Below are 8,315 nucleotides of genomic sequence, written 5' to 3'. Positions count from 1 at the left end.
TAATTGAGAAGTATTGTTTCCATTGCGTGTTCTACTCATATTGCTTCTCTTGTGAACCATTAACTTTAATTGGATATTATTTTTACCTGTTTCTGGACCGAAAGTCTCTTTATTTCATTTTGCCATTGCTCAGGGCAGTGTTCAAATCAGTAAGTGTTGTACAGGTTTTTAGTGTTAGAAGGGATTTCAGAGTTAATCTATCTCCCATCGAAGCAGGAACACCTTTTAGAACATCACTGAAAGGAGGATTATCCAGGTAATGCTTAATGTTTCTAGTTATTTGGGATTTATTATCTAGAAGGGATCCCATTCCATCATTAGAAGACTTAAGTCTTTAGACATGTTTATTATTAAAAATTATATCACTTATTGAGTGTTTAACATGTATGAGGATATTTATATATTTAGTATATATATATACTGTATATAGAGTATGCATATTTCATAAAATAATCATATATGGAAGATAGCTTCACATTTTTAGAGATCAGAAAACTAAGGCCTAAAGAAATTAAGTAAGTTAAGTAGCTTGCCCAAGAGCATATACCAAGTAAGAGATAGAGCTAAGGTTCTAACTCGGGTTAAAAATTCTGAGTTGAGAAACAAATCAGTTGAAGCCATTTAAACAATAAAATAGCTTACTGGAGACTGGAAAGTTCAAAGGTAGTATAGCTTCAGGATTGATTTAATGTAAAAATTCACTGTTGTTAGATCTGTGGTTTTGTTTCTCTGGAATTTTCCTATCTGTGCTCTCCTCCATGTGTTCTTGTTATTCTCAGACTGGCTTCACTTGGGTAGCCAGATAATTTTCTGAAGCGCCTAGGCTTGCATACCTATTTACCCATATGCAGGGGAAGAGAGCCAGTGACTCCTTTCTCAGTCAATGAACAAAATTTTTGAGCTTTGGGTCACAATAATGGTTATTCTTGGAGTGAAGATACTGATGGGGAGGAAGCATGAAGCATCTGGAGTGCTGTAGATATGTTCCATATCTTGATCTGCATGGTGGTTACACAGGTATGTATAGATGTAAAAATTCAACAAAATGTACACTTAAAATTTGGGCATTAACTGTATGTGAGTCAACCTCCATTCCTCTAAAGACATCCTGACCACCACTCTGATTGGACCAAGAAGTTAGGTCATATGCTTACGTCTGAACAAATTGTTGAGGTAAGGTGGTGGATGTGATGGAATCACTAATTAAGGCTTTCTCCTGAACTGGAGGTAAGGTCAGTAACACCCAACCTTAAGTAAGGGCTGCTACCCAAATGGGGAAGAGATGAAAGGGGGCGATAAGGTGGCAATTATAAAGTCCTCACCTTAGAGTATGTCTGGCAAAAAGGCCAAGATGGGGAAAAGGCAAATGAATTGAATGTCCAGAATAAACAAATCTATGAAGACAAAGTAGATTAGTGGTTTCTTGGGGGTTGGGGAGGGAGGAATTGAGACTGACAGATGATAGGTATAGGGTTTCTTTGGCAGGTGATGGAAATGTTCTGGAATTGGGTAGTCTTGAATAGTTCAACAATATAATATATTTAAAAACACTGAATTGGGCCATGTGCGGTGGCTCACTCTTGTAATCCCAGAGTTTGGGAGGCCGAGGTGGGCGGATCACCTTAGGTCAGGAGTTCAAGACAAGCCTGGCCAACATGGTGAAACCCCATCTCTACTAAAAATACAAAATTAGCTGGGTGTGGGGGGGCGGGTGCCTGTAATCCCAGCTACTTTGGAGGCTGAGGCAGGAGAATTGCTTGAACCCGGGAGATAGAGTTTGCAGTGAGCCAGGACTGCGCCATTGCACTCCAGCCTGGGCAACAACAGCGAAACTCCATCTCAAAATTAAATAAATGAAATAAAAACACTGAATTGTACACATTAAAATTGTGAATTTGGCTGGGTGCAGTGGCTCATACCTGTAATCACAGCACTTTGGGAAGCCAGGGTGGGTGAATCACTTGAGCTCAGGAGTTTGAGACCAGTCTGGGCAACATGGTAAAATCCCATCTCTACAAAAAAAAAAAAAAAAAAGAAAGCAAAAAATTAGCCAGGTGTGGAGAACACCTGTAGTCCCAGCTACCTGGTAGGCTGATCTTAGGAGGTGGAGGTCGCAGTGAGGCAAGATCATGCCACTCTACTCCAGCCTGGGTGGCAACAGCGAGACCCTGTCTCAAAACACACACACACACACGCACACAAAATGGTGAATTTCATATGAATTATATCTGAATTTTAAAAATGAAGTAAAGATTATCTAAAACCAAGAATCAATATTAACATTTCAATGAAAATCATTTCAGTCATTCCTCATAAAATGAGGAAGAAAACAAAAATGTTTTAAAAATAAACTGCAATATATAACATTGATTAGAAATCCTCATAAGAAATATGGCATAAATATTTGGAAATAACTAAAAATGTGATATTTAGACATGATTTTATATCTAGAAATTTCAGAGGAATCAACTAGAATTAGAGATAACAATGGTCAGATGTAACATTTAATACTATTACGGCCAGATGCAGTGGCTCACACCTGTAATCCCAACATTTTGGAAGGCTGAGGCAAGAGGATCACTTAAGGCCAGGTGTTCAAGACCACCCTGGGCAAACATAGTGAGCTATGTCTCTACAAAACAATTTTTTTTTAAAGGCTGGATGTGGTGGCCTCATGCCTGTGATTCCAGCTCCTCAGGAGGCTGAGGCAGGAGGATTGCTGGAGCCCAGGAGTTCAAGATCAGCCTGGGCAACATAGTGAGACCCCATCACTACCAAAAAAAAAAAAAAGGAATATTAGCTGGGTGTGGTGGCATGTGTCTGTGGTCCCAGCTACTCAGGAGGCTGAGGTGGGAGGATGGCTTGAACCTGGAAAGTCAAGGCTGCAGTGAGCTGTGAATGAGCTACCACACTCCAGCCTCCTAATAATCCAAACAAATTATTAGAAGAAAAGAAGGCTGGAGACAGAAACCTGAGAAACAGAAACGTTTAAAGGATAGAAAGAGAAGGCCGGGCGTTGTGGCTCACGCTTGTAATCCCAGCACTTTTGGGAGGCCAAGGTGGGCGGATCACGAGGTCAGGAGATCCAGACCACGGTGAAACCCCATCTCTACTAAAAACACAAAAAAATTAGCCGGGTGTGGTGGCGGGTGCCTGTAGTCCCAGATACTCGGAGAGGCTGAGGTAGGAGAATGGCGTGAACCCGGGAGGCGGAGCTTTCAGTGAGCCAAGATCGCGCCACTGCACTCCAGCCTGGGTGACAGAGAGAGACTCCGTCTCAAAAAAAAAAATAAAAATAAGTATAGAGGCCAGGCGCAGTGGCTCACGCGTGCAATTCCAGCACTTTGGGAGGCTGAGGTGGGCAGATCACGAGGTCAGGAGTTCGAGACCAGCCTGACCAACATGGTGAAACCCCGTCTCTACTAAAAATACAAAAATCAGCTGGGCATGGTGGCACACACCTGTAATCCCAGCTACGCAGGAGGCTGAGGCAGGAGAATTGCTTGAACCCGGGAGATGGAGTTTGCAGTGAGCCAAGATCGTGCCACTGCACTCCAGCCTGGGCGACAGAGTGAGACTCCGTCTCAAAAAATATATATATAATCTCAGGCCCCATCACCCAGGCTTATTGAATCAGGTGATGTAGCTGCACATAAAAGATTCAGAAGTGGCCGGGCGTGGTGGCTCACGCCTGTAATCCCAGCACTTTGGGAGGCCGAGGCAGGTGAATCATGAGGCCAGGAGTTCAAGAGATGGTGAAACCCTGTCTAATAAAACTTAAAAAATTAGCTGGGCGTGGTGGCAGACACCTGTAATCCCAGCTACTCAGGAGGCTGAGGCAGGAGAATCGCTTGAACCTGGGTGGCAGAGGTTGCAAAAAAAAAAAAAAAAAAAAAAAAAAAAAGATTCAAAGGCACTGCTTTATAGGTATTTGATGAATATTCCCTCTTTCCCCTTTTTTCCCCCAACACTACACAGATGTGCCCTTCTGACTTTCTTTTGTTTTGTTTTCTTCCCTTTTTCCCTCCCTACCTCCCTTCCTTTCTCTCTCTCTCTCCCTCTCTCCCCTGCCCCCCCTTTTTTTCTTTCTTTTTCCCACACAGAGCTGGCTGTGCAGGAAACTGGAGTTTTCTTATTATTACTCAAATTAGTCTGTTCTGACATTTTCGAGATGGAATATCACTCTGTCGCCCAAGCTGGAGTGCAGTGGCACAATCTCTGCTCATTGCAACCTCCGCCTCCTGGGTTTAAGCGATTCTCGTGCCTCAGCCTCCCAAGTAACTGGGACTACAGTCACACGCCACCACGCCTGGCTAATTTTTGTATTTTTAGTAGAGACGGGTTTTTGCCATGTTGGCCAGGCTGGTCTTGAACTCCTGGCCTCAAGTAATCTGCCCCTCCTTAGCCTCCCAAAGTGCTGGGATTACAGGTGTGAGCTACTGTGCCTGGCCCCCTCCTGACTTTCTGTGGCTGTTCTGTGGTCTGTGCATTCTGCATTTTATTCTTTAACTCTTTCCTCAGTGAAAACAATCTGGCTTTAATTCTACAGGAATGGAAGTTTATTCAACAAATTTGTTGAGTCTGTATGTTCCGAACATTGTTCTAGACACTTGGGATATATCTGTGAATGAACAAAACAGAAATCCCTGTGCATCCTAACTAGTTCCTCATATGATCAAATAGTAAAACTTCCATGAAGATAGTAATTTTATCTCCTCCCCTGTTTTGTGGTTGTTGTTTGTTTGGTTTGGTTTGGTTTCTGAGACAGGGTCTTGCTCTTTCACCCAGGCTGGAGTGCAGTGGTGCAATCATAGCTCACTGCAGCTTTGATCTTCCGGGCTCAAGTGACCCTCCTGCCTCAGGCTCTCAAGTAGTTGGGACTACAGGTGCATACCACCACACCTGGCTAAATTTTTTAATTTTTTGTAGAGTCAGGGGTCTCACTGTGTTGTAATATGTCCAAAACTGAACTTATTACCACTTCTTCAAACCTGTTCTTCCTATTCTAATCTCAAGAACTGCCAAACAATTTCTATGGGCTGGGGGAGTCCTCAAAGATCTCCTTGCTGCTTAACTTTTTCTGTATTTTGTCTGAAGGTCTTTCACTTAAGATGCTATTTCTTGTACCAATTTTTGTATTAAGATTCTTTAAGTTGGCAAGGCGCAGTGGCTCACACCTGTAATCCCAGGACTTTGGGAGGCCAAGGTGGGCAGATCACCTGAGGTCAGGAGTTTGAGAGCAGTCTGGCCAACATGGCGAAACCCGGTCTCTACTGAAAAGTACAAAAAACATCTGAGCATGGTGGCCTGCACCTGTAATCCCAGCTACTGAGGCTGAGGCAGGAGAATCACTTGAACCTGGGAGGCGGAGGTTGCAGTGAGCCGAGATTGTGCCATTGCACTCCAGCCTGGGCATCAACAGCGAAACTCCATCTCTAAGAAAAGATTCTTTTTTTTTTTTTGAGTTGGAGTCTTGCTCTATCTCCCAGGCTGGAGTGCAGTGGCACAATCTCGGCTCACTGCAAGCTTCTCCTCCTGGGTTCATGCCATTCTTCTGCCTCAGCCTCACAAGTAGCTGGGACTACAGGCGCCCACCACCGCGACCAGCTAATTTTTTGTATTTTTAGTAGAGATGGGGTTTCACCATGTTAGCCAGGATGGTCTCTATCTCCTGACCTCGTGACCTGCCCGCCTCGGCCTCCCAAAGTGCTGGGATTACAGGCGTGAGCCACTCACCCGGCCAAAAAGATTGGGTTGCAGAAGAAGAATTCATCCTGAGCTAGTCTAATCATAGCGGTGGTAAGATTTAGTGGATCTGTTCCAGTACCTGGCACATCAAGACACTTTATAATACAAGTGAATGAGCAAAATTGGATGAGTGAGTAATAGTATCTCCATTTTACAGATGAGTGAATTATAGAAACTTCTTGGGGTCACCAGACTAATAAATATGGAATGAAGACCTAGAATTCAGAGATCTGATATCAAAATGCAAACATAATTTAACTTTCTTAATCAGAAGAGTCAAAGGCTCTGCTGCAAGAATAAATTAACCCCTAAATCTCAGTGGTTTAGTATGAGAAAGACATATTACTCACTCATGAAGATTTCAATACTGGTTGGGTAACTGTTCAAGGCAGCCACATTAAATTTTTATTATTTGTGATAATTATGTTTTATAAAGCTGCAGCAAACAACTGAGTTAGTGACTACTGAACCACTGCTCCCAGGGGAAATACAGGGTTAGGTTCCTGTGGGCCTCTGGTGACATTTTCATCAACTGATCAAATATATAACCTTGGTTTTCTTTGTGTTTCTGTTTATAGACACCTTATTTAATATATGTTGTTGATTGATTAACATTGAACTCATGGCCAACAGCACTGTGACTCATGCTTGAATGAAGCTTATCTTTTTTGTTTTTTTTGAGACAGAGTCTCGCTCTGTCACCTAGGCTGGAGTGCAATGGCACGATCTCGGCTCACTGCAACATCTGCCTCCCGGGTTCAAGTGATTCTCCTGCCTCAGCCTCCTGAGTAGCTGGGATTACAGGTGCCTGCTACCACGCCCAGCTAATTTTTGTGTTTTTAGTAGAGACAGAGTTTCACCAGGTTGGCCAGGCTGGTCTCGAACTCCTGACCTCAGGTGATCCACCTGCCTCAGCCTCCCAAAGTGCTGGGATTACAGGCATGAGCCACGGCGCCCAGCAGTGAATGAAGCTTTTCTAGCATAATTTTCTCTATAAGGCACATTATAGCCTTCTTGCTCTTAAGAACACCACACAACACTTTGGCATTAAGCTTAAGGGCCATTTTAAACAGTGAAATCACCAACAAATAGCCCCAAAATGCAAAAAGTGCATCACTAAATAGAACACAAAAAAGACACTTACTGGCTGGTGTGGTGGTCACGGCTGTAATCCCAGCACTTTGGGAGGCCGAGGCGGGCGGATCACGAGGTCAGGAGATCGAGACCATCCTGGCCGACATGGTGAAACCCCATCTCTACTAAAAATACAAAAAATAGCTGGGGGTGGTGGCAAGTGCCTGTAATCCCAGCTACTCGGGAGGCTGAGGGAGGAGAATCACTTGAACCAGGGGGTCGGAGGTTGCGCTGAGCTGAGATCGCCACTGCACTCCAGTCTGGTGACACAGCAAGACTCCGTCTCAAAAAAAAAAAGACACTAATATTTACACCATGAGAGCTGCAACAAGAAGGCAGAGCACTGCCTTGTTCCACCTCAGCTGGGAACGTGTGTATCAGGTGACTCCAACTTGTCACCTCTCAATACAAGTCTGTGAATGACCTCAATAGCACTGTAAGTATTGATTTTGGGTTACAAACATTTAGTGACTAGGCAAATCCACAAATACAGAACTCACAAATGACAAAGACTGACTGTAAATGCTGTGGTAATTTGGAGCCTTGGGCTATTTTGACCTTGTGACACTGCCATCTCAACATGTAGTTTCTAGGTTGCCTCAACAGGGAAGAGATTGTTGGAGGCTCATTTGCTAGCTCTTAAATTATTTGGTCAACTACAGTCCATTGAACAGAACTAATCACCTGAGCCCAGCTAACTGCAAGAGATCTGGGAAATGTGAGAAACACCTAGATATCTAGTAAGCAATAAATATTTCAGTTACCAAAGCCAAACCAAAAAAAGAGAAAAATAATTGTACTTTACAAAGGGAGGCATCTGGCTGAGCATGGTGGCTTACGCCTGTAATCCTAGCACTTGGGAGGCCGAGGCAGGCGAATTACCTGAGCTCAGGAGTTTGAGACCAGCCTGGGCAACATGGCAAAACCCTGTCTCTAAGAAAAATACAAAAAATCAGCTGGGCATGGTGGCGCACACCTATAATCCCAGCTACTCAGGAGGCTGAAGCATGAGAATTGCTTGAACCCAGGAGGTGGAGGTTGCAGTGAGCTGAGATCACACCACTGCACTGTAGCCTGGGCGACAGAGTGAGACTGAGTTTCAATTTTAAAAAAAAGGGAGGCATCTCTTCTTGTCTGTCAGGCAGAGAGTGTCCTGTGGGAGTTTTGGGGAGTCAGGATGTTTCAGAGTTCTCAACTCTGGTGACTCTTCCCAGGTATATCCATTCTAACTGGCCAATCACAGAGTGTTTCGGTTATCACCAGTCTTATCCATTTCATTTTAGCAGGACATATGATTAATTTCTTGTTCTGGAGCTTTGTAATTTAAATTTGCTGGTTGTTCTCTGTTTCCATTTGGTCATCTGTAGGTTGGAACTTGTCTCGCTCTTGTTGAACTTTATCAAATTATAAGCAATAACCAATACACTCAAATA

The sequence above is a fragment of the Pongo pygmaeus genome, chromosome 16 (assembly GCF_028885625.2).
Source record: "Pongo pygmaeus isolate AG05252 chromosome 16, NHGRI_mPonPyg2-v2.0_pri, whole genome shotgun sequence".
Classification (NCBI taxonomy): Eukaryota; Metazoa; Chordata; class Mammalia; order Primates; family Hominidae; genus Pongo; species Pongo pygmaeus.
This window is presented reverse-complemented; position numbering follows the sequence as displayed.